We start from the raw sequence: 22,064 nt of genomic DNA, 5'->3' as shown, positions 1-22,064 counted from the left end.
GTACATTACAATAACGTCTCAGAATAATAATTCATTGTAAAACCAGGATTGCATTAATTGCCATTGAAGACTTATAATCTTTGATGATAAATTTATAAAATAAATGGCATCCTTCAAATAAAAGGGAACGCTTTTGACCCCGACGTGATTCGAACACGTAACCTTCTGATCTGGAGTCAGACGCGCTACCATTGTGCCACAAGGCCGTAAGCCAACCTCTTTTATTATTGCATTCTTAAAATACTGATGAATCTGTACCGTACAAAAAATGTAATATTGTACATTACAATAACGTCTCAGAATAATAATTCATTGTAAAACCAGGATTGCATTAATTGCCATTGAAGACTGATAATCTTTGATGATACATTTATAAAATAAATGGCATCCTTCAAATAAAAGGGAACGCTTTTGACCCCGACGTGATTCGAACACGTAACCTTCTGATCTGGAATCAGACGCGCTACCATTGCGCCACAAGGCCGTAAGCCAACCACTCTTATTATTGCATTCTTAAAATACTTATGAATCTGTACCGTACAAAAAATTTAATATTGTACATTACAATAACATCTCAGAATAATAATTCATTGTAAAACCAGGATTGCATTAATTGCAATGGAAGACTGATAATCTTTGATGATACATTTATAAAATAAATGGCATCCTTCAACTAAAAGGGAACGCTTTTGACCCCGACGTGATTCGAACACGTAACCTACTGCTCTGGAGTCAGACGCGCTCCCATTGCGCCACAAGGCCGTAAGCCAACCGCTCTTATTATTGCATTCTTACAATACTTATGAATCTGTATCGTACAAAAAATTTAATATTGTACATTACAATAACGTCTCAGAATAATAATTCATTGTAAAACCAGGATTGCATTAATTGCCATTGAAGACTTATAATCTTTGATGATACATTTATAAAATAAATGGCATCCTTCAAATAAAAGGGAACGCTTTTGACCCCGACGTGATTCGAACACGTAACCTTCTGATCTGGAGTCAGACGCGCTACCATTGCGCCAGAAGGCCGTAAGCCAACCACTCTTATTATTGCATTCTTAAAATACTTATGAATCTGTACCGTACAAAAAATTTAATATTGTACATTACAGTAACATGTCAGAATAATAATTCATTGTAAAACCAGGATTGCATTAATTGCCATTGAAGACTGATAATCTTTGATGATACATTTATAAAATAAATGGCATCCTTCAACTAAAAGGGAACGCTTTTGACCCCGACGTGATTCGAACACGTAACCTTCTGATCTGGAGTCAGACGCGCTACCATTGCGCCACAAGGCCGTAAGCCAACCACTCTCATTATTGCATTCTTAAAATACTTATTAATCTGTACCGTACAAAAAGCTTAATATTGTACATTAGAGTAACATCTCAGAATAATAATTCATTGTAAAACCAGGATTGCATTAATTGCCATTGAAGACTTATAATCTTTGATGATACATTTATAAAATAAATGGCATCCTTCAAATTAAAGGGAACGCATTTGACCCCGACGTGATTCGAACACGTAAACTTCTGATCTGGAGTCAGACGCGCTACCATTGCGCCACAAGGCCGTAAGCCAAACACTCTCATTATTGCATTCTTAAAATACTTATGAATCTGTACCGTACAAAAAATTTAATATTGTACATTAGAGTAACATTTCAGAATAATAATTCATTGTAAAACCAGGATTGCATTAATTGCCATTGAAGACTTATAATCTTTGATGATACATTTATAAAATAAATGGAATCCTTCAAACAAAAAGGGAACGCTTTTTACCCCGACGTGATTCGAACACGTAAGCTTCTGATCTGGAGTAAGAAGCGCTACCATTGCGCCACAAGGCCGTAAGGCCACCACTCGTATTATTGCATTCTTAAAATACTTATGAATCTGTACCGTACAAAAAATTTAATATTGTACATTACAATAACGTCTCAGAATAATAATTCATTGTAAAACCAGGATTGCATTAATTGCCATGGAAGACTGATAATCTTGGATGATACATTTATAAAATAAATAGCATCCTTCAAATAAAAGGAAACGCTTTTGACCCCGACGTGATTCGAACACGTAACCTTCTGATCTGGAGTCAGACGCGCTACCATTGCGCCAAAAGGCCGTAAGCCAACCACTCTCATTGTTGCATTCTTAAAATACTTATGAATCTGTACCGTACAAAAAATTTAATATTGTACATTACAATAACGTCTCAGAATAATAATTCATTGTAAAACCAGGATTGCATTAATTGCCATTGAAGACTTATAATCTTTGATGATAAATTTATAAAATAAATGGCATCCTTCAAATAAAAGGGAACGCTTTTGACCCCGACGTGATTCGAACACGTAACCTTCTGATCTGGAGTCAGACGCGCTACCATTGTGCCACAAGGCCGTAAGCCAACCTCTTTTATTATTGCATTCTTAAAATACTGATGAATCTGTACCGTACAAAAAATGTAATATTGTACATTACAATAACGTCTCAGAATAATAATTCATTGTAAAACCAGGATTGCATTAATTGCCATTGAAGACTGATAATCTTTGATGATACATTTATAAAATAAATGGCATCCTTCAAATAAAAGGGAACGCTTTTGACCCCGACGTGATTCGAACACGTAACCTTCTGATCTGGAATCAGACGCGCTACCATTGCGCCACAAGGCCGTAAGCCAACCACTCTTATTATTGCATTCTTAAAATACTTATGAATCTGTACCGTACAAAAAATTTAATATTGTACATTACAATAACATCTCAGAATAATAATTCATTGTAAAACCAGGATTGCATTAATTGCAATGGAAGACTGATAATCTTTGATGATACATTTATAAAATAAATGGCATCCTTCAACTAAAAGGGAACGCTTTTGACCCCGACGTGATTCGAACACGTAACCTACTGCTCTGGAGTCAGACGCGCTCCCATTGCGCCACAAGGCCGTAAGCCAACCGCTCTTATTATTGCATTCTTACAATACTTATGAATCTGTATCGTACAAAAAATTTAATATTGTACATTACAATAACGTCTCAGAATAATAATTCATTGTAAAACCAGGATTGCATTAATTGCCATTGAAGACTTATAATCTTTGATGATACATTTATAAAATAAATGGCATCCTTCAAATAAAAGGGAACGCTTTTGACCCCGACGTGATTCGAACACGTAACCTTCTGATCTGGAGTCAGACGCGCTACCATTGCGCCAGAAGGCCGTAAGCCAACCACTCTTATTATTGCATTCTTAAAATACTTATGAATCTGTACCGTACAAAAAATTTAATATTGTACATTACAGTAACATGTCAGAATAATAATTCATTGTAAAACCAGGATTGCATTAATTGCCATTGAAGACTGATAATCTTTGATGATACATTTATAAAATAAATGGCATCCTTCAACTAAAAGGGAACGCTTTTGACCCCGACGTGATTCGAACACGTAACCTTCTGATCTGGAGTCAGACGCGCTACCATTGCGCCACAAGGCCGTAAGCCAACCACTCTCATTATTGCATTCTTAAAATACTTATTAATCTGTACCGTACAAAAAGCTTAATATTGTACATTAGAGTAACATCTCAGAATAATAATTCATTGTAAAACCAGGATTGCATTAATTGCCATTGAAGACTTATAATCTTTGATGATACATTTATAAAATAAATGGCATCCTTCAAATGAAAGGGAACGCATTTGACCCTGACGTGATTCGAACACGTAAACTTCTGATCTGGAGTCAGACGCGCTACCATTGCGCCACAAGGCCGTAAGCCAAACACTCTCATTATTGCATTCTTTAAATACTTATGAATCTGTACCGTACAAAAAATTTAATATTGTACATTAGAGTAACATTTCAGAATAATAATTCATTGTAAAACCAGGATTGCATTAATTGCCATTGAAGACTTATAATCTTTGATGATACATTTATAAAATAAATGGAATCCTTCAAACAAAAAGGGAACGCTTTTTACCCCGACGTGATTCGAACACGTAAGCTTCTGATCTGGAGTAAGAAGCGCTACCATTGCGCCACAAGGCCGTAAGGCCACCACTCGTATTATTGCATTCTTAAAATACTTATGAATCTGTACCGTACAAAAAATTTAATATTGTACATTACAATAACGTCTCAGAATAATAATTCATTGTAAAACCAGGATTGCATTAATTGCCATGGAAGACTTATAATCTTTGATGATACATTTATAAAATAAATGGCATCCTTCAAATAAAAGGGAACGCTTTTGACCCCGACGTGATTCGAACACGTAACCTTCTGATCTGGAGTCATCCGATTTACCATTGCGTCACAAGGCCGTAAGCCAACCACTCTTATTATTTCATTCTTAAAATACTAATGAATCTGTACCGTACAAAAAATTTAATATTGTACATTACAATAAGGTCTCAGAATAATAATTCATTGTAAAACCAGGATTGCATTAATTGCCATTGAAGACTTATAATCTTTGATGATAAATTTATAAAATAAATGGCATCCTTCAAATAAAAGGGAACACTTTTGACCCCGACGTGATTCGAACACGTAACCTTCTGATCTGGAGTCAGACGCGCTACAATTGCGCCACAAGGCCGTAAGCCAACCACTCTTATTATTGCATTCTTAAAATACTTATGAATCTGTACCGTACAAAAAATTTAATATTGTACATTAAAATAATGTCTCAGAATAATAATTCATTGTAAAACCAGGATTGCATTAATTGCCATTGAAGACTTATAATCTTTGATGATACATTTATAAAATAAATGGCATCCTTCAAATAAAAGGGAACGCTTTTGACCCCGACGTGATTCGAACACGTAACCTTCTGATCTGGAGTCAGACGCGCTACCATTGCGCCAAAAGGCTGTAAGCCAACCACTCTTATTATTGCATTCTTAAAATACTTATGAATCTGTACCGTACACAAAATTTAATATTGTACATTACAGTAACATCTCAGAATAATAATTCATTGTAAAACCAGGATTGCATTAATTGCCATTGAAGACTGATAATCTTTGATGATACATTTATAAAATAAATGGCATCCTTCAAATAAAAGGGAACGCTTTTGACCCCGACGTGATTCGAACACGTAACCTTCTGATCTGGAGTCAGATGCGCTACCATTGCGCCACAAGGCCGTAAGGCCACCACTCATATTATTGCATTCTTAAAATACTTATGAATCTGTACCGTACGAAAGATTTAATATTGTACATTACTATAACGTCTCAGAATAATAATTCATTGTAAAACCAGGATTGCATTAATTGCCATGGAAGACTTATAATCTTTGATGATACATTTATAAAATAAATGGCATCCTTCAAATAAAAGGGAACGCTTTTGACCCCGACGTGATTCGAACACGTAACCTTCTGATCTGGAGTCAGACGCGCTACCATTGCGTCACAAGGCCGTAAGCCAACCACTCATATTATTTCATTCTTAAACTACTTATGAATCTGTACCGTACAAAAAATTTAATATTGTACATTACAATAACGTCTCAGAATAATAATTCATTGTAAAACCAGGATTGCATTAATTGCCATTGAAGACTTATAATCTTTGATGATAAATTTATAAAATAAATGGCATCCTTCAAATAAAAGGGAACGCTTTTGACCCCGACGTGATTCGAACACGTAACCTTCTGATCTGGAGTCAGACGCGCTACCATTGCGCCACAAGGCCGTAAGCCAACCAGTCTTATTATTGCATTCTTTAAATACTTATGAATCTGTACCGTACAAAAAATTTAATATTGTACATTACAGTAACATCTCAGAATAATAATTCATTGTAAAACCAGGATTGCATTAATTGCGATTGAAGACTGATAATCTTTGATGATACATTTATAAAATAAATGGCATCCTTCAAATAAAAGGGAACGCTTTTGACCCCGACGTGATTCGAACACGTAACCTTCTGATCTGGAGTCAGACGCGCTACCATTGCGCCACAAGGCCGTAAGCCAACCACTCTCATTATTGCATTCTTAAAATACTTATGAATCTGTACCGTACAAAAAATTTAATATTGTACATTTGAGTAACGTCTCAGAATAATAATTCATTGTAAAACCAGGATTGCATTAATTGCCATTGAAGACTTATAATCTTTGATGATACATTTATAAAATAAATGGCACCATTCAAATAAAAGGGAACGCTTTTGACCGGACGTGATTCGAACACGTAACCTTCTGATCTGGAGTCAGACGCGCTACCATTGCGCCACAAGGCCGTAAGCCTACCACTCTTATTATTGCATTCTTAAAATACTTATGAATCTGTACCGTACACAAAATTTAATATTGTACATTACAGTAACATTTCAGAATAATAATTCATTGTAAAACCAGGATTGCATTAATTGCCATGGAAGACTGATAATCTTTGATGATACATTTATAAAATAAATGGTATACTTCAAATAAAAGAGAACGCATTTGACCCCGATGTGATCCGAACACGTAACCTTCTGATCTGGAATCAGACGCGCTACCATTGCGCCACAAGGCCGTAAGCTTACCTCTCTTATTATTGCATTCTTAAAATACTTATGAATGTGTACCGTACAAAAAAATTAATATTGTACATTACAATAACGTCTCAGAATAATAATTCATTGTAAAACCAGGATTGCATTAATTTTCCTTGAAGACTTATTATCTTTGATGATACATTTATAAAATAAATGGCATCCTTCAAATAAAAGGGATCGCTTTTGACCCCGACGTGATTCGAACACGTAACCTTCTGATCTGGAGTCAGACGCGCTACCATTGCGCCACAGGGCCGTAAGCCAACCACTAATATTATTGCATTCTTAAAATACTTATGAATCTGTACCGTACAAAAAATTTAATATTGTACATTACAGTAACATCTCAGAATAATAATTCATTGTAAAACCAGGATTGAATTAATTGCAATGGAAGACTGATAAACTTTGATGATACATTTATAAAATAAATGGCATCCTTCCAATAAAAGGGAACGTTTTTGACCCGACGTGATTCGAACACGTAACCTTCTGATCTGGAGTCAGACTCGCTACCATTGCGCTACAAGGCCGTAAGCCAACCACTCTTATTATTGCATTCTTAAAATACTTATTAATCTGTACCGTACAAAAAATTTAATATTGTACATTACAGTAACATCTCAGAATAATAATTCATTGTAAAACCAGGATTGCATTAATTGCCATTGAAGACTGATAATCTTTGATGATACATTTATAAAATAAATGGCATCCTTCAAATAAAAGAGAACGCATTTGACCCCGACGTGACTCGAACACGTAACCTTCTGATCTGGAGTAAGACGCGCTACCATTGCGCCACAAAGCCGTAAGCTAACCTCCCTTATTATTGCATTCTTAACATACTTATGAATCTGTACCGTATAAAAAATTTAATATTGTACATTCCAATAACGTCTCAGAATAATAATTCATTGTAAAACCAGGATTGCATTAATTGCCATTGAAGACTGATAATCTTTGATGATACGTTTATAAAATAAATAGCATCCTTCAAATAAAAGGGAACGCTTTTGACCCCGTCGTGATTCGAAGACGTAACCTTCTGATCTGGAGTCAGACGCGCTACCATTGCGCCACAAGGCCGTAAGCCAACCGCTCTCATTATTGCATTCTAAAAATACTTATGAATCTGTACCGTACAAAAAATTTAATATTGTACATTACAGTAACATCTCAGAATAATAATTCATTGTAAAACCAGGATTGCATAAATTGCCATTGAAAACTGATAATCTTTGATGATATATTTATAAAATAAATGGCATCCTTCAAATAAAAGGGAACGCTTTTGACCCCGACGTGATTCGAACACGTAACCTTCTGATCTGGAGTCAGACGCGCTACCATTGCGCCAAAAGGCCGTAAGCCAACCACTTGTATTATTCCATTCTTAAAATACTTATGAATCTGTACCGTACGAAAGATTTAATATTGTACATTACAATAACGTCTCAGAATAATAATTCATTGTAAAACCAGGATTGCATTAATTGCCATGGAAGACTTATAATCTTTGATGATACATTTATAAAATAAATGGCATCCTTTAAATAAAAGGGAACGCATTTGACCCCGACGTGATTCGAAGACGTAACCTTCATATCTGGAGTCAGACGCGCTACCATTGCGCCAAAAGGCCGTAAGCCAACCACTCTTATTATTGCATTCTTAAAATACTTATGAATCTGTACCGTACAAAAAATTTAATATTTTACATTACAATAACATCTCAGAATAATAATTCATTGTAAAACCAGGATTGCATTAATTGCCATTGAAGACTGATAATCTTTGATGACACATTTATAAAATAAATGGCATCCATCAACTAAAAGGGAACGCTTTTGACCCCGACGTGATTCGAACACGTAACCTACTGATCTGGAGTCAGACGCGCAACCATTGCGCCACAAGGCCGTAAGCCAACCACTCTCATTATTGCATTCTTAAAATACTTATTAATCTGTACCGTACAAAAAATTTAATATTGTACATTAGAGTAACATCTCAGAATAATAATTCATTGTAAAACCAGGATTGCATGAATTGCCATTGAAGACTGATAATCTTTGATGATACATTTATAAAATAAATGGCATCCTTCAAATAAAAGGGAACGCATTTAACCCCGACGTGATTCGAACACGTAACCTTCTGATCTGGAGTCAGACGCGCTACCATTGCGCCACAAGGCCGTAAGCCAACAACTCTTATTATTGCATTCTTACAATACTTATGAATCTGTACCGTACAAAAAATTTAATATTGTACATTACAATAACGTCTCAGAATAATAATTCATTGTAAAACCAGGATTGCATTAATTGCCATTGAAGACTTATAATCTTTGATGATACATTTATAAAATAAATGGCATCCTTCAAACAAAAGGGAACGAATTTGACCGCGACGCGATTCGAACACGTAACCTTCTGATCTGGAGTCAGACGCGCTACCATTGCGCCACAATGCCGTAAGCCAACCACTCTTATTATTGCATTCTTAAAATACTTATGAATCTGTACCGTACAAAAAATTTAATATTGTACATTACAGTAACATTTCAGAATAATAATTCATTGTAAAACCAGGATTGCATTAATTGCCATGGAAGACTGATAATCTTTGATGATACATTTATAAAATAAATGGTATCCTTCAAATAAAAGAGAACGCATTTGACCCCGATGTGATCCGAACACGTAACCTTCTGATCTGGAGTCAGACGCGCTACCATTGCGCAACAAGGCCGTAAGCTAACCTCTCTTATTATTGCATTCTTAAAATACTTATGAATGTGTACCGTACAAAAAATTTAATATTGTACATTACAGTAACATCTCAGAATAATAATTCATTGTAAAACCAGGATTGCATTAATTGCAATGGAAGACTGATAAACTTTGATGATACATTTATAAAATAAATGGCATCCTTCAAATAAAAGGGAACGCTTTTGACCCCGACGTGATTCGAACACGGAACCTTCTGATCTGGAGTCAGACTCGCTACCATTGCGCCACAAGGCCGTAAGCCAACCACTCTTATTATTGCATTCTTAAAATACTTATGAATCTGTTCCGTACAAAAAATTTAATATTGTACATTACAGTAACATCTCAGAATAATAATTCATTGTAAAACCAGGATTGCATTAATTGCCATGGAAGACTGATAATCTTTGATGATACATTTATAAAATAAATGGCATCCTTCAAATAAAAGAGAACGCATTTGACCCCGACGTGACTCGAACACGTAACCTTCTGATCTGGAGTCAGACGCGCTAGCATTGCGCCACAAAGCCGTAAGCTAACCTCCCTTATTATTGCATTCTTAAAATACTTATGAATCTGTACCGTATAAAAAATTTAATATTGTACATTACAATAACGTCTCAGAATTATAATTCATTGTAAAACCAGGATTGGATTAATTGCCATTGAAGACTGATAATCTTTGATGATACGTTTATAAAATAAATGGCATCCTTCAAATAAAAGGGAACGCTTTTGACCCCGTTGTGATTCGAAGACGTAACCTTCTGATCTGGAGTCAGACGCGCTACCATTGCGCCACAAGGCCGTCAGCCAACCACTCTTATTATTGCATTCTTAAAATACTTATGAATCTGTACCGTACAAAAAATTTAATATTGTACATTACAGTAACATCTCAGAATAATAATTCATTGTAAAACCAGGATTGCATTAATTGCCATTGAAGACTGATAATCTTTGATGATACATTTATAAAATAAATGGCATCCTTCAAATAAAAGGGAACGCTTTTGACCCCGACGTGATTCGAACACGTAACCTTCTGATCTGGAGTCAGACGCGCTACCATTGCGCCACAAGGCCGTAAGCTAACCTCTCTTATTATTGCATTCTTAAAATACTTATGAATCTGTACCGTACAAAAAATTTAATATTGTACATTACAATAACGTCTCAGAATAATAATTCATTGTAAAACCAGGATTGCATTAATTGCCATTGAAGACTTATAATCTTTGATGATACATTTATAAAATAAATGGCATCCTTCAAATAGAAGAGAACGCATTTGACCCCGACGTGATTCGAACACGTAACCTTCTGATCTGGAGTCAGACGCGCTAATATTGCGCCACAAGGCCGTAAGCCAACCACTCTTATTATTGCATTCTTAAAATACTTATGAATCTGTACCGTACAAAAAATTTAATATTGTACATTACAATAACGTCTCAGAGTAATAATTCATTGTAAAACCAGGATTGCATTAATTGCCATTGAAGACTTATAATCTTTGATGATACATTTATAAAATAAATGGCATCCTTCAAATAAAAGGGAACGCTTTTGACCGGAGGTGATTCGAACACGTAACCTTCCGATCTGGAGTCAGACGCGCTACCATTGCGCCACAAGGCCGTAAGCCAACCACTCTTATTATTGCATTCTTAAAATACTTATGAATCTGTACCGTACAAAAAATTTAATATTGTACATTACAATAACGTCTCAGAGTAATAATTCATTGTAAAACCAGGATTGCATTAATTGCCATTGAAGACTTATAATCTTTGATGATACATTTATAAAATAAATGGCATCCTTCAAATAAAAGGGAACGCTTTTGACCGGAGGTGATTCGAACACGTAACCTTCCGATCTGGAGTCAGACGCGCTACCATTGCGCCACAAGGCCGTAAGCCAACCACTCTTATTATTGCATTCTTAAAATACTTATGAATCTGTACCGTACAAAAAATTTAATATTGTACATTACAATAACGTCTCAGAGTAATAATTCATTGTAAAACCAGGATTGCATTAATTGCCATTGAAGACTTATAATCTTTGATGATACATTTATAAAATAAATGGCATCCTTCAAATAAAAGGGAACGCTTTTGACCGGAGATGATTCGAACACGTAACCTTCCGATCTGGAGTCAGACGCGCTACCATTGCGCCACAAGGCCGTAAGCCAACCACTCTTATTATTGCATTCTTAAAATACTTATGAATCTGTACCGTACAAAAAATTTAATATTGTACATTACAATAACGTCTCAGAGTAATAATTCATTGTAAAACCAGGATTGCATTAATTGCCATTGAAGACTTATAATCTTTGATGATACATTTATAAAATAAATGGCATCCTTCAAATAAAAGGGAACGCTTTTGACCGGAGGTGATTCGAACACGTAACCTTCCGATCTGGAGTCAGACGCGCTACCATTGCGCCACAAGGCCGTAAGCCAACCACTCTTATTATTGCATTCTTAAAATACTTATGAATCTGTACCGTACAAAAAATTTAATATTGTACATTACAATAACGTCTCAGAGTAATAATTCTTTGTAAAACCAGGATTGCATTAATTGCCATTGAAGACTTATAATCTTTGATGATACATTTATAAAATAAATGGCATCCTTCAAATAAAAGGGAACGCTTTTGACCGGAGGTTATTCGAACACGTAACCTTCCGATCTGGAGTCAGACGCGCTACCATTGCGCCACAAGGCCGTAAGCCAACCACTCTTATTATTGCATTCTTAAAATACTTATGAATCTGTACCGTACAAAAAATTTAATATTGTACATTACAATAACGTCTAAGAGTAATAATTCATTGTAAAACCAGGATTGCATTAATTGCCATTGAAGACTTATAATCTTTGATGATACATTTATAAAATAAATGGCATCCTTCAAATAAAAGGGAACGCTTTTGACCGGAGGTGATTCGAACACGTAACCTTCCGATCTGGAGTCAGACGCGCTACCATTGCGCCACAAGGCCGTAAGCCAACCGCTCTCATTATTGCATTCTAAAAATACTTATGAATCTGTACCGTACAAAAAATTTAATATTGTACATTACAGTAACATCTCAGAATAATAATTCATTGTAAAACCAGGATTGCATAAATTGCCATTGAAAACTGATAATCTTTGATGATATATTTATAAAATAAATGGCATCCTTCAAATAAAAGGGAACGCTTTTGACCCCGACGTGATTCGAACACGTAACCTTCTGATCTGGAGTCAGACGCGCTACCATTGCGCCAAAAGGCCGTAAGCCAACCACTTGTATTATTCCATTCTTAAAATACTTATGAATCTGTACCGTACGAAAGATTTAATATTGTACATTACAATAACGTCTCAGAATAATAATTCATTGTAAAACCAGGATTGCATTAATTGCCATGGAAGACTTATAATCTTTGATGATACATTTATAAAATAAATGGCATCCTTTAAATAAAAGGGAACGCATTTGACCCCGACGTGATTCGAAGACGTAACCTTCATATCTGGAGTCAGACGCGCTACCATTGCGCCAAAAGGCCGTAAGCCAACCACTCTTATTATTGCATTCTTAAAATACTTATGAATCTGTACCGTACAAAAAATTTAATATTTTACATTACAATAACATCTCAGAATAATAATTCATTGTAAAACCAGGATTGCATTAATTGCCATTGAAGACTGATAATCTTTGATGACACATTTATAAAATAAATGGCATCCTTCAACTAAAAGGGAACGCTTTTGACCCCGACGTGATTCGAACACGTAACCTACTGATCTGGAGTCAGACGCGCAACCATTGCGCCACAAGGCCGTAAGCCAACCACTCTCATTATTGCATTCTTAAAATACTTATTAATGTGTACCGTACAAAAAATTTAATATTGTACATTAGAGTAACATCTCAGAATAATAATTCATTGTAAAACCAGGATTGCATGAATTGCCATTGAAGACTGATAATCTTTGATGATACATTTATAAAATAAATGGCATCCTTCAAATAAAAGGGAACGCATTTAACCCCGACGTGATTCGAACACGTAACCTTCTGATCTGGAGTCAGACGCGCTACCATTGCGCCACAAGGCCGTAAGCCAACAACTCTTATTATTGCATTCTTACAATACTTATGAATCTGTACCGTACAAAAAATTTAATATTGTACATTACAATAACGTCTCAGAATAATAATTCATTGTAAAACCAGGATTGCATTAATTGCCATTGAAGACTTATAATCTTTGATGATACATTTATAAAATAAATGGCATCCTTCAAACAAAAGGGAACGCATTTGACCGCGACGTGATTCGAACACGTAACCTTCTGATCTGGAGTCAGACGCGCTACCATTGCGCCACAATGCCGTAAGCCAACCACTCTTATTATTGCATTCTTAAAATACTTATGAATCTGTACCGTACAAAAAATTTAATATTGTACATTACAGTAACATTTCAGAATAATAATTCATTGTAAAACCAGGATTGCATTAATTGCCATGGAAGACTGATAATCTTTGATGATACATTTATAAAATAAATGGTATCCTTCAAATAAAAGAGAACGCATTTGACCCCGATGTGATCCGAACACGTAACCTTCTGATCTGGAGTCAGACGCGCTACCATTGCGCAACAAGGCCGTAAGCTAACCTCTCTTATTATTGCATTCTTAAAATACTTATGAATGTGTACCGTACAAAAAATTTAATATTGTACATTACAGTAACATCTCAGAATAATAATTCATTGTAAAACCAGGATTGCATTAATTGCAATGGAAGACTGATAAACTTTGATGATACATTTATAAAATAAATGGCATCCTTCAAATAAAAGGGAACGCTTTTGACCCCGACGTGATTCGAACACGGAACCTTCTGATCTGGAGTCAGACTCGCTACCATTGCGCCACAAGGCCGTAAGCTAACCTCTCTTATTATTGCATTCTTAAAATACTTATGAATCTGTTCCGTACAAAAAATTTAATATTGTACATTACAGTAACATCTCAGAATAATAATTCATTGTAAAACCAGGATTGCATTAATTGCCATGGAAGACTGATAATCTTTGATGATACATTTATAAAATAAATGGCATCCTTCAAATAAAAGAGAACGCATTTGAACCCGACGTGACTCGAACACGTAACCTTCTGATCTGGAGTCAGACGCGCTAGCATTGCGCCACAAAGCCGTAAGCTAACCTCCCTTATTATTGCATTCTTAAAATACTTATGAATCTGTACCGTATAAAAAATTTAATATTGTACATTACAATAACGTCTCAGAATAATAATTCATTGTAAAACCAGGATTGGATTAATTGCCATTGAAGACTGATAATCTTTGATGATACGTTTATAAAATAAATGGCATCCTTCAAATAAAAGGGAACGCTTTTGACCCCGTTGTGATTCGAAGACGTAACCTTCTGATCTGGAGTCAGACGCGCTTCCATTGCGCCACAAGGCCGTCAGCCAACCACTCTTATTATTGCATTCTTAAAATACTTATGAATCTGTACCGTACAAAAAATTTAATATTGTACATTACAGTAACATCTCAGAATAATAATTCATTGTAAAACCAGGATTGCATTAATTGCCATTGAAGACTGATAATCTTTGATGATACATTTATAAAATAAATGGCATCCTTCAAATAAAAGGGAACGCTTTTGACCCCGACGTGATTCGAACACGTAACCTTCTGATCTGGAGTCAGACGCGCTACCATTGCGCCACAAGGCCGTAAGCTAACCTCTCTTATTATTGCATTCTTAAAATACTTATGAATCTGTACCGTACAAAAAATTTAATATTGTACATTACAATAACGTCTCAGAATAATAATTCATTGTAAAACCAGGATTGCATTAATTGCCATTGAAGACTTATAATCTTTGATGATACATTTATAAAATAAATGGCATCCTTCAAATAGAAGAGAACGCATTTGACCCCGACGTGATTCGAACACGTAACCTTCTGATCTGGAGTCAGACGCGCTAATATTGCGCCACAAGGCCGTAAGCCAACCACTCTTATTATTGCATTCTTAAAATACTTATTAATCTGTACCGTACAAAATATTTAATATTGTACATTACAGTAACATCTCAGAATAATAATTCATTGTAAAACCAGGATTGCATTAATTGCCATTGAAGACTTATAATCTTTGATGATACATTTATAAAATAAATGGCATCCTTCAAAAAAAAGGGAACGCTTTTGACCCCGACGTGATTCGAACACGTAACCTTCTGATCTGGAGTCAGAGGCGCTACCATTGCGCCACAATGCCGTAAGCCAACCACTCTTATTATTGCATTCTTAAAATACTTATGAATCTGTACCGTACAAAAAATTTAATATTGTACATTACAATAACGTCTCAGAGTAATAATTCATTGTAAAACCAGGATTGCATTAATTGCCATTGAAGACTTATAATCTTTGATGATACATTTATAAAATAAATGGCATCCTTCAAATAAAAGGGAACGCTTTTGACCGGAGGTGATTCGAACACGTAACCTTCCGATCTGGAGTCAGACGCGCTACCATTGCGCCACAAGGCCGTAAGCCAACCACTCTTATTATTGCATTCTTAAAATACTTATGAATCTGTACCGTACAAAAAATTTAATATTGTACATTACAATAACGTCTCAGAGTAATAATTCATTGTAAAACCAGGATTGCATTAATTGCCATTGAAGACTTATAATCTTTGATGATACATTTATAAAATAAATGGCATCCTTCAAATAAAAGGGAACGCTTTTGACCGGAGGTGATTCGAACACGTAACCTTCCGATCTGGAGTCAGACGCGCTACCATTGCGCCACAAGGCCGTAAGCCAACCACTCTTATTATTGCATTCTTAAAATACTTATGAATCTGTACCGTACAAAAAATTTAATATTGTACATTACAATAACGTCTCAGAGTAATAATTCATTGTAAAACCAGGATTGCATTAATTGCCATTGAAGACTTATAATCTTTGATGATACATTTATAAAATAAATGGCATCCTTCAAATAAAAGGGAACGCTTTTGACCGGAGGTGATTCGAACACGTAACCTTCCGATCTGGAGTCAGACGCGCTACCATTGCGCCACAAGGCCGTAAGCCAACCACTCTTATTATTGCATTCTTAAAATACTTATGAATCTGTACCGTACAAAAAATTTAATATTGTACATTACAATAACGTCTCAGAGTAATAATTCATTGTAAAACCAGGATTGCATTAATTGCCATTGAAGACTTATAATCTTTGATGATACATTTATAAAATAAATGGCATCCTTCAAATAAAAGGGAACGCTTTTGACCGGAGGTGATTCGAACACGTAACCTTCCGATCTGGAGTCAGACGCGCTACCATTGCGCCACAAGGCCGTAAGCCAACCACTCTTATTATTGCATTCTTAAAATACTTATGAATCTGTACCGTACAAAAAAATTAATATTGTACATTACAATAACGTCTCAGAGTAATAATTCTTTGTAAAACCAGGATTGCATTAATTGCCATTGAAGACTTATAATCTTTGATGATACATTTATAAAATAAATGGCATCCTTCAAATAAAAGGGAACGCTTTTGACCGGAGGTTATTCGAACACGTAACCTTCCGATCTGGAGTCAGACGCGCTACCATTGCGCCACAAGGCCGTAAGCCAACCACTCTTATTATGGCATTCTTAAAATACTTATGAATCTGTACCGTACAAAAAATTTAATATTGTACATTACAATAACGTCTAAGAGTAATAATTCATTGTAAAACCAGGATTGCATTAATTGCCATTGAAGACTTATAATCTTTGATGATACATTTATAAAATAAATGGCATCCTTCAAATAAAAGGGAACGCTTTTGACCGGAGGTGATTCGAACACGTAACCTTCCGATCTGGAGTCAGACGCGCTACCATTGCGCCACAAGGCCGTAAGCAAACCACTCTTATTATTGCATTCTTAAAATACTTATGAATCTGTACCGTACAAAAAATTTAATATTGTACATTACAATAACGTCTCAGAATAATAATTCATTGTAAAACCAGGATTGCATTAGTTGCCATTGAAGACTGATAATCTTTGATGATATATTTCTAAAATAAATGGCATCCTTCAAATAAAAGGGAACGCTTTTGACCCCGACGTGATTCGAACACGTAACCTTCGTATCTGGAGTCAGACGCGCTACCATTGCGCCACAAGGCCGTAAGCCAACCACTCTTATTATTGCATTCTTAAAATACTTGTGAATTTTTACCGTACAAAAAATTTAATATTGTACATAACAATAACGTCTCAGAATAATAATTCATTGTAAAACCAGGATTGCATTAATTGCCATTGAAGACTTATAATCTTTGATGATACATTTATAAAATAAATGGTCTCCTTGAAAGAAAAGGGAACGCTTTTGACCCCGACGTGATCCGAACACGTAACCTTCTGATCTGGAGTCAGACGCGCTACCATTGCGCCACAAGGCCGTAAGCCAACCACTCTTATTATGGCATTCTTAAAATACTTATGAATCTGTAGCGTACAAAAAATTTAATATTGTACATTACAATAACGTCTCAGAATAATAATTCATTCTAAAACCAGGATTGCATTAATTGCCATTGAAGACTGATAATCTTTGATGATACGTTTATAAAATAAATGGCATCCTTCAAATAAAAGGGAACGCTTTTGACCCCGACGTGATTCGAAGACGTAACCTTCTGATTTGGAGTCAGACGCGCTACCATTGCGCCACTAGGCCGTAAGCCAAACACTCTCATTATTGCATTCTTAAAATACTTATGAATCTGTACCGTACAAAAAATTTAATATTGTACATTACAGTAACATCTCAGAATAATAATTCATTGTAAAACCAGGATTGCATTAATTGCCATTGAAGACTGATAATCTTTGATGATATATTTATAAAATAAATGGCATCCTTCAAAACAACGGGAACGCTTTTGACCCCGACGTGATTCGAACACGTAACCTTCTGATCTGGAGTCAGACGCGCTACCATTGCGCCACAAAGCCGTAAGCTGACCTCTCTTATTATTGCATTCTTAAAATACTTATGAATCTGTACCGTACAAAAAATTTAATATTGTACATTACAACAACGTCTCAGAATAATAATTCATTGTAAAACCAGGATTGCATTAATTGTCATTGAAGACTTATAATCTTTGATGATACATTTATAAAATAAATAGCATCCTTCAAACAAAAGGGAACGCTTTTGACCCCGACGTGATTCGAACACGTAACCTTCTGATCTGGAGTCAGACGCGCCACCATTGCGCCACAAGGCCGTAACCCAACCACTCTTATTATTGCATTCTTAAAATACTTATGAATCTGTACCGTACAAAAAATTTAATATTGTACATTACAATAACGTCTCAGAATAATAATTCATTGTAAAACCAGGATTGCATTAATTGCCATTGAAGACTTATAATCTTTGATGATACATTTATAAAATAAATGGCATCCTTCAAATAGAAGAGAACGCATTTGACCCCGACGTGATCCGAACACGTAACCTTCTGATCTGGAGTCAGACGCGCTACCATTGCGCCACAAGGCCGTAAGCCAACCACTCTTATTATTGCATTCTTAAAATACTTATGAATCTGTAGCGTACAAAAAATTTAATATTGTACATTACAATAACGTCTCAGAATAATAATTCATTCTAAAACCAGGATTGCATTAATTGCCATTGAAGACTGATAATCTTTGATGATACGTTTATAAAATAAATGGCATCCTTCAAATAAAAGGGAACGCTTTTGACCCCGACGTGATTCGAAGACGTAACCTTCTGATTTGGAGTCAGACGCGCTACCATTGCGCCACTAGGCCGTAAGCCAAACACTCTCATTATTGCATTCTTAAAATACTTATGAATCTGTACCGTACAAAAAATTTAATATTGTACATTACAGTAACATCTCAGAATAATAATTCATTGTAAAACCAGGATTGCATTAATTGCCATTGAAGACTGATAATCTTTGATGATATATTTATAAAATAAATGGCATCCTTCAAAACAACGGGAACGCTTTTGACCCCGACGTGATTCGAACACGTAACCTTCTGATCTGGAGTCAGACGCGCTACCATTGCGCCACAAAGCCGTAAGCTGACCTCTCTTATTATTGCATTCTTAAAATACTTATGAATCTGTACCGTACAAAAAATTTAATATTGTACATTACAACAACGTCTCAGAATAATAATTCATTGTAAAACCAGGATTGCATTAATTGTCATTGAAGACTTATAATCTTTGATGATACATTTATAAAATAAATAGCATCCTTCAAACAAAAGGGAACGCTTTTGACCCCGACGTGATTCGAACACGTAACCTTCTGATCTGGAGTCAGACGCGCCACCATTGCGCCACAAGGCCGTAACCCAACCACTCTTATTATTGCATTCTTAAAATACTTATGAATCTGTACCGTACAAAAAATTTAATATTGTACATTACAATAACGTCTCAGAATAATAATTCATTGTAAAACCAGGATTGCATTAATTGCCATTGAAGACTTATAATCTTTGATGATACATTTATAAAATAAATGGCATCCTTCAAATAGAAGAGAACGCATTTGACCCCGACGTGATCCGAACACGTAACCTTCTGATCTGGAGTCAGACGCGCTACCATTGCGCCACAAGGCCGTAAGCCAACCACTCTTATTATTGCATTCTTAAAATACTTATGAATCTGTACCGTACAAAAAATTTAATATTGTACATTACAATAACGTCTCAGAATAATAATTCATTGTAAAACCAGGATTGCATTAATTGCCATTGAAGACTGATAATCTTTGATGATACATTTATAAAATAAATGGCATCCTTCAAATAAAAGGGAACGCTTTTTACCCCGACGTGATTCGAACACGTAACCTTCTGATCTGGAGTCAGACGCGCTACCATTGCGCCAAAAGGCCGTAAGCCAACCACTCTTATTATTGCATTCTTAAAATACTTATGAATCTGTACCCTACAAAAAATGTAATATTGTACATTACAATAACGTCTCAGAATAATAATTCATTGTAAAACCAGGATTGCATTAATTGCCATTGAAGACTTATAATCTTTGATGATACATTTATAAAATAAATGGCATCCTTCAAATAAAAGAGAACGCATTTGACCCCGACGTGATTCGAACACGTAACCTTCTGATCTGGAGTCAGACGCGCTACCATTGCGCCACAAGGCCGTAAGCCAACCACTCTTATTATTGCATTCTTAAAATACTTATGAATCTGTACCCTACAAAAAATTTAATATTGTACATTACAACAACGTCTCAGAATAATAATTCATTGTAAAACCAGGATTGCATTAATTGCCATTGAAGACTTATAATCTTTGATGATACATTTCTAAAATAAATGGCATCCTTCAAATAAAAGGGAACGCTTTTGACCCCGACGTGATTCGAACACGTAACCTTCTGATCTGGAGTAAGAAGCGCTACCATTGCGCCACAAGGCCGTAAGCCCACCACTCGTATTATTGCATTCTTAAAATACTTATGAATCTGTACCGTACGAAAGATTTAATATTGTACATTACAATAACGTCTCAGAATAATAATTCATTGTAAAACCAGGATTGCATTAATTGCCATTGAAGACTTATAATCTTTGATGATACATTTATAAAATAAATGGCATCCTTCAAATAAAAGGGAACGCTTTTGACCCCGACGTGATTCGAACACGTAACTTTCTGATCTGGAGTCAGACGCGCTACCATTGCGCCACAAGGCCGTAAGCCAACCACTCTTATTATTGCATTCTTAAAATACTTATGAATCTGTACCGTACAAAAAATTTAATATTGTACATTACAATAACGTCTCAGAATAATAATTCATTGTAAAACCAGGATTGCATTAATTGCCATTGAAGACTTATAATCTTTGATGGTACATTTCTAAAATAAATGGCATCCTTCAAATAAAAGTGAACGCTTTTGACCCCGACGTGGTTAGAACACGTAATCTTCTGATATGGAGTAAGCCGCGCTACCATTGCGCCAAAAGGCCGTAAGCTAACCACTCTTATTATTGCATTCTTAAAATACTTATGAATCTGTACCGTACAAAAAATTTAATATTGTACATTACAATAATATCTCAGAATAATAATTCATTGTAAAACCAGGATTGCATTAATTGCCATTGAAGACTTATAATCTTTGATGATACATTTATAAAATAAATGGCATCCTTCAAATAAAAGGGAACGCTGTTGACCCCGACGTGATTCGAACACGTAACCTTCCGATCTGGAGTCAGACGCGCTACCATTGCGCCACAAGGCCGTAAGCCAACCACTCTTATTATTGCATTCTTAAAATACTTATGAATCTCTACCGTACAAAAAATTTAATATTGTACATTACAATAACGTCTCAGAATAATAATTCATTGTAAAACCAGGATTGCATTAATTGCCATTGAAGACTTATAATCTTTGATGATACATTTATAAAATAAATGGCATCCTT

The 22,064-nt window shown here is 35.3% G+C and overlaps 52 non-coding genes across 52 annotated transcripts; all 52 read right to left on the bottom strand.

The window, feature by feature from the left end:
• Nucleotides 1-134: 134 nt before the first annotated feature.
• Trnaw-cca (transfer RNA tryptophan (anticodon CCA)) lies at nt 135-206 on the bottom strand. Its single transcript has one exon. It is a non-coding gene; the product is annotated as a tRNA-Trp (tRNA).
• A 206-nt stretch (nt 207-412) lies between these two features.
• On the bottom strand, nt 413-484 carry Trnaw-cca (transfer RNA tryptophan (anticodon CCA)). The gene has a single exon. It is a non-coding gene; the product is annotated as a tRNA-Trp (tRNA).
• A 484-nt stretch (nt 485-968) lies between these two features.
• On the bottom strand, nt 969-1,040 carry Trnaw-cca (transfer RNA tryptophan (anticodon CCA)). The gene has a single exon. It is a non-coding gene; the product is annotated as a tRNA-Trp (tRNA).
• A 206-nt stretch (nt 1,041-1,246) lies between these two features.
• Trnaw-cca (transfer RNA tryptophan (anticodon CCA)) lies at nt 1,247-1,318 on the bottom strand. Its single transcript has one exon. It is a non-coding gene; the product is annotated as a tRNA-Trp (tRNA).
• A 206-nt stretch (nt 1,319-1,524) lies between these two features.
• Nucleotides 1,525-1,596, bottom strand: Trnaw-cca (transfer RNA tryptophan (anticodon CCA)). The gene has a single exon. It is a non-coding gene; the product is annotated as a tRNA-Trp (tRNA).
• A 485-nt stretch (nt 1,597-2,081) lies between these two features.
• Nucleotides 2,082-2,153, bottom strand: Trnaw-cca (transfer RNA tryptophan (anticodon CCA)). Its single transcript has one exon. It is a non-coding gene; the product is annotated as a tRNA-Trp (tRNA).
• Nucleotides 2,154-2,359: 206 nt separating this feature from the next.
• Nucleotides 2,360-2,431, bottom strand: Trnaw-cca (transfer RNA tryptophan (anticodon CCA)). Its single transcript has one exon. It is a non-coding gene; the product is annotated as a tRNA-Trp (tRNA).
• Nucleotides 2,432-2,637: 206 nt separating this feature from the next.
• Trnaw-cca (transfer RNA tryptophan (anticodon CCA)) lies at nt 2,638-2,709 on the bottom strand. Its single transcript has one exon. It is a non-coding gene; the product is annotated as a tRNA-Trp (tRNA).
• Nucleotides 2,710-3,193: 484 nt separating this feature from the next.
• Trnaw-cca (transfer RNA tryptophan (anticodon CCA)) lies at nt 3,194-3,265 on the bottom strand. Its single transcript has one exon. It is a non-coding gene; the product is annotated as a tRNA-Trp (tRNA).
• A 206-nt stretch (nt 3,266-3,471) lies between these two features.
• On the bottom strand, nt 3,472-3,543 carry Trnaw-cca (transfer RNA tryptophan (anticodon CCA)). Its single transcript has one exon. It is a non-coding gene; the product is annotated as a tRNA-Trp (tRNA).
• A 206-nt stretch (nt 3,544-3,749) lies between these two features.
• Trnaw-cca (transfer RNA tryptophan (anticodon CCA)) lies at nt 3,750-3,821 on the bottom strand. Its single transcript has one exon. It is a non-coding gene; the product is annotated as a tRNA-Trp (tRNA).
• Nucleotides 3,822-4,584: 763 nt separating this feature from the next.
• Trnaw-cca (transfer RNA tryptophan (anticodon CCA)) lies at nt 4,585-4,656 on the bottom strand. Its single transcript has one exon. It is a non-coding gene; the product is annotated as a tRNA-Trp (tRNA).
• Nucleotides 4,657-4,862: 206 nt separating this feature from the next.
• Nucleotides 4,863-4,934, bottom strand: Trnaw-cca (transfer RNA tryptophan (anticodon CCA)). The gene has a single exon. It is a non-coding gene; the product is annotated as a tRNA-Trp (tRNA).
• Nucleotides 4,935-5,140: 206 nt separating this feature from the next.
• Trnaw-cca (transfer RNA tryptophan (anticodon CCA)) lies at nt 5,141-5,212 on the bottom strand. The gene has a single exon. It is a non-coding gene; the product is annotated as a tRNA-Trp (tRNA).
• Nucleotides 5,213-5,418: 206 nt separating this feature from the next.
• Nucleotides 5,419-5,490, bottom strand: Trnaw-cca (transfer RNA tryptophan (anticodon CCA)). Its single transcript has one exon. It is a non-coding gene; the product is annotated as a tRNA-Trp (tRNA).
• Nucleotides 5,491-5,696: 206 nt separating this feature from the next.
• Trnaw-cca (transfer RNA tryptophan (anticodon CCA)) lies at nt 5,697-5,768 on the bottom strand. The gene has a single exon. It is a non-coding gene; the product is annotated as a tRNA-Trp (tRNA).
• A 206-nt stretch (nt 5,769-5,974) lies between these two features.
• Nucleotides 5,975-6,046, bottom strand: Trnaw-cca (transfer RNA tryptophan (anticodon CCA)). Its single transcript has one exon. It is a non-coding gene; the product is annotated as a tRNA-Trp (tRNA).
• Nucleotides 6,047-6,246: 200 nt separating this feature from the next.
• Trnaw-cca (transfer RNA tryptophan (anticodon CCA)) lies at nt 6,247-6,329 on the bottom strand. Its single transcript has one exon. It is a non-coding gene; the product is annotated as a tRNA-Trp (tRNA).
• Nucleotides 6,330-6,529: 200 nt separating this feature from the next.
• On the bottom strand, nt 6,530-6,601 carry Trnaw-cca (transfer RNA tryptophan (anticodon CCA)). The gene has a single exon. It is a non-coding gene; the product is annotated as a tRNA-Trp (tRNA).
• A 206-nt stretch (nt 6,602-6,807) lies between these two features.
• On the bottom strand, nt 6,808-6,879 carry Trnaw-cca (transfer RNA tryptophan (anticodon CCA)). The gene has a single exon. It is a non-coding gene; the product is annotated as a tRNA-Trp (tRNA).
• A 483-nt stretch (nt 6,880-7,362) lies between these two features.
• Nucleotides 7,363-7,434, bottom strand: Trnaw-cca (transfer RNA tryptophan (anticodon CCA)). Its single transcript has one exon. It is a non-coding gene; the product is annotated as a tRNA-Trp (tRNA).
• A 206-nt stretch (nt 7,435-7,640) lies between these two features.
• Nucleotides 7,641-7,712, bottom strand: Trnaw-cca (transfer RNA tryptophan (anticodon CCA)). Its single transcript has one exon. It is a non-coding gene; the product is annotated as a tRNA-Trp (tRNA).
• A 206-nt stretch (nt 7,713-7,918) lies between these two features.
• On the bottom strand, nt 7,919-7,990 carry Trnaw-cca (transfer RNA tryptophan (anticodon CCA)). Its single transcript has one exon. It is a non-coding gene; the product is annotated as a tRNA-Trp (tRNA).
• Nucleotides 7,991-8,474: 484 nt separating this feature from the next.
• Nucleotides 8,475-8,546, bottom strand: Trnaw-cca (transfer RNA tryptophan (anticodon CCA)). The gene has a single exon. It is a non-coding gene; the product is annotated as a tRNA-Trp (tRNA).
• A 206-nt stretch (nt 8,547-8,752) lies between these two features.
• Trnaw-cca (transfer RNA tryptophan (anticodon CCA)) lies at nt 8,753-8,824 on the bottom strand. The gene has a single exon. It is a non-coding gene; the product is annotated as a tRNA-Trp (tRNA).
• A 762-nt stretch (nt 8,825-9,586) lies between these two features.
• On the bottom strand, nt 9,587-9,658 carry Trnaw-cca (transfer RNA tryptophan (anticodon CCA)). Its single transcript has one exon. It is a non-coding gene; the product is annotated as a tRNA-Trp (tRNA).
• Nucleotides 9,659-9,864: 206 nt separating this feature from the next.
• Trnaw-cca (transfer RNA tryptophan (anticodon CCA)) lies at nt 9,865-9,936 on the bottom strand. Its single transcript has one exon. It is a non-coding gene; the product is annotated as a tRNA-Trp (tRNA).
• A 484-nt stretch (nt 9,937-10,420) lies between these two features.
• On the bottom strand, nt 10,421-10,492 carry Trnaw-cca (transfer RNA tryptophan (anticodon CCA)). Its single transcript has one exon. It is a non-coding gene; the product is annotated as a tRNA-Trp (tRNA).
• Nucleotides 10,493-10,698: 206 nt separating this feature from the next.
• On the bottom strand, nt 10,699-10,770 carry Trnaw-cca (transfer RNA tryptophan (anticodon CCA)). The gene has a single exon. It is a non-coding gene; the product is annotated as a tRNA-Trp (tRNA).
• Nucleotides 10,771-12,638: 1,868 nt separating this feature from the next.
• On the bottom strand, nt 12,639-12,710 carry Trnaw-cca (transfer RNA tryptophan (anticodon CCA)). The gene has a single exon. It is a non-coding gene; the product is annotated as a tRNA-Trp (tRNA).
• A 484-nt stretch (nt 12,711-13,194) lies between these two features.
• Trnaw-cca (transfer RNA tryptophan (anticodon CCA)) lies at nt 13,195-13,266 on the bottom strand. Its single transcript has one exon. It is a non-coding gene; the product is annotated as a tRNA-Trp (tRNA).
• A 206-nt stretch (nt 13,267-13,472) lies between these two features.
• On the bottom strand, nt 13,473-13,544 carry Trnaw-cca (transfer RNA tryptophan (anticodon CCA)). Its single transcript has one exon. It is a non-coding gene; the product is annotated as a tRNA-Trp (tRNA).
• Nucleotides 13,545-13,750: 206 nt separating this feature from the next.
• Nucleotides 13,751-13,822, bottom strand: Trnaw-cca (transfer RNA tryptophan (anticodon CCA)). Its single transcript has one exon. It is a non-coding gene; the product is annotated as a tRNA-Trp (tRNA).
• A 484-nt stretch (nt 13,823-14,306) lies between these two features.
• Nucleotides 14,307-14,378, bottom strand: Trnaw-cca (transfer RNA tryptophan (anticodon CCA)). Its single transcript has one exon. It is a non-coding gene; the product is annotated as a tRNA-Trp (tRNA).
• A 762-nt stretch (nt 14,379-15,140) lies between these two features.
• Nucleotides 15,141-15,212, bottom strand: Trnaw-cca (transfer RNA tryptophan (anticodon CCA)). The gene has a single exon. It is a non-coding gene; the product is annotated as a tRNA-Trp (tRNA).
• A 206-nt stretch (nt 15,213-15,418) lies between these two features.
• Nucleotides 15,419-15,490, bottom strand: Trnaw-cca (transfer RNA tryptophan (anticodon CCA)). The gene has a single exon. It is a non-coding gene; the product is annotated as a tRNA-Trp (tRNA).
• Nucleotides 15,491-15,696: 206 nt separating this feature from the next.
• On the bottom strand, nt 15,697-15,768 carry Trnaw-cca (transfer RNA tryptophan (anticodon CCA)). Its single transcript has one exon. It is a non-coding gene; the product is annotated as a tRNA-Trp (tRNA).
• A 1,868-nt stretch (nt 15,769-17,636) lies between these two features.
• Nucleotides 17,637-17,708, bottom strand: Trnaw-cca (transfer RNA tryptophan (anticodon CCA)). The gene has a single exon. It is a non-coding gene; the product is annotated as a tRNA-Trp (tRNA).
• Nucleotides 17,709-17,914: 206 nt separating this feature from the next.
• On the bottom strand, nt 17,915-17,986 carry Trnaw-cca (transfer RNA tryptophan (anticodon CCA)). The gene has a single exon. It is a non-coding gene; the product is annotated as a tRNA-Trp (tRNA).
• A 206-nt stretch (nt 17,987-18,192) lies between these two features.
• Nucleotides 18,193-18,264, bottom strand: Trnaw-cca (transfer RNA tryptophan (anticodon CCA)). Its single transcript has one exon. It is a non-coding gene; the product is annotated as a tRNA-Trp (tRNA).
• Nucleotides 18,265-18,470: 206 nt separating this feature from the next.
• Trnaw-cca (transfer RNA tryptophan (anticodon CCA)) lies at nt 18,471-18,542 on the bottom strand. The gene has a single exon. It is a non-coding gene; the product is annotated as a tRNA-Trp (tRNA).
• Nucleotides 18,543-18,748: 206 nt separating this feature from the next.
• On the bottom strand, nt 18,749-18,820 carry Trnaw-cca (transfer RNA tryptophan (anticodon CCA)). Its single transcript has one exon. It is a non-coding gene; the product is annotated as a tRNA-Trp (tRNA).
• A 206-nt stretch (nt 18,821-19,026) lies between these two features.
• Nucleotides 19,027-19,098, bottom strand: Trnaw-cca (transfer RNA tryptophan (anticodon CCA)). Its single transcript has one exon. It is a non-coding gene; the product is annotated as a tRNA-Trp (tRNA).
• A 206-nt stretch (nt 19,099-19,304) lies between these two features.
• On the bottom strand, nt 19,305-19,376 carry Trnaw-cca (transfer RNA tryptophan (anticodon CCA)). Its single transcript has one exon. It is a non-coding gene; the product is annotated as a tRNA-Trp (tRNA).
• A 206-nt stretch (nt 19,377-19,582) lies between these two features.
• On the bottom strand, nt 19,583-19,654 carry Trnaw-cca (transfer RNA tryptophan (anticodon CCA)). Its single transcript has one exon. It is a non-coding gene; the product is annotated as a tRNA-Trp (tRNA).
• A 206-nt stretch (nt 19,655-19,860) lies between these two features.
• Trnaw-cca (transfer RNA tryptophan (anticodon CCA)) lies at nt 19,861-19,932 on the bottom strand. The gene has a single exon. It is a non-coding gene; the product is annotated as a tRNA-Trp (tRNA).
• Nucleotides 19,933-20,138: 206 nt separating this feature from the next.
• On the bottom strand, nt 20,139-20,210 carry Trnaw-cca (transfer RNA tryptophan (anticodon CCA)). Its single transcript has one exon. It is a non-coding gene; the product is annotated as a tRNA-Trp (tRNA).
• A 200-nt stretch (nt 20,211-20,410) lies between these two features.
• Nucleotides 20,411-20,494, bottom strand: Trnaw-cca (transfer RNA tryptophan (anticodon CCA)). Its single transcript has one exon. It is a non-coding gene; the product is annotated as a tRNA-Trp (tRNA).
• A 200-nt stretch (nt 20,495-20,694) lies between these two features.
• Nucleotides 20,695-20,766, bottom strand: Trnaw-cca (transfer RNA tryptophan (anticodon CCA)). The gene has a single exon. It is a non-coding gene; the product is annotated as a tRNA-Trp (tRNA).
• A 206-nt stretch (nt 20,767-20,972) lies between these two features.
• Nucleotides 20,973-21,044, bottom strand: Trnaw-cca (transfer RNA tryptophan (anticodon CCA)). Its single transcript has one exon. It is a non-coding gene; the product is annotated as a tRNA-Trp (tRNA).
• Nucleotides 21,045-21,250: 206 nt separating this feature from the next.
• On the bottom strand, nt 21,251-21,322 carry Trnaw-cca (transfer RNA tryptophan (anticodon CCA)). Its single transcript has one exon. It is a non-coding gene; the product is annotated as a tRNA-Trp (tRNA).
• Nucleotides 21,323-21,806: 484 nt separating this feature from the next.
• Trnaw-cca (transfer RNA tryptophan (anticodon CCA)) lies at nt 21,807-21,878 on the bottom strand. The gene has a single exon. It is a non-coding gene; the product is annotated as a tRNA-Trp (tRNA).
• Nucleotides 21,879-22,064: the final 186 nt, after the last annotated feature.

Source organism: Euprymna scolopes, chromosome 6 (genome assembly GCF_053919585.1).
Source record: "Euprymna scolopes isolate OS-2025 chromosome 6, ASM5391958v1, whole genome shotgun sequence".
Lineage (NCBI taxonomy): Eukaryota > Metazoa > Mollusca > Cephalopoda > Sepiida > Sepiolidae > Euprymna > Euprymna scolopes.
The sequence above is the reverse complement of the archived record's forward strand: the minus strand, read 5'-3'. Positions and strand labels throughout refer to the sequence as shown.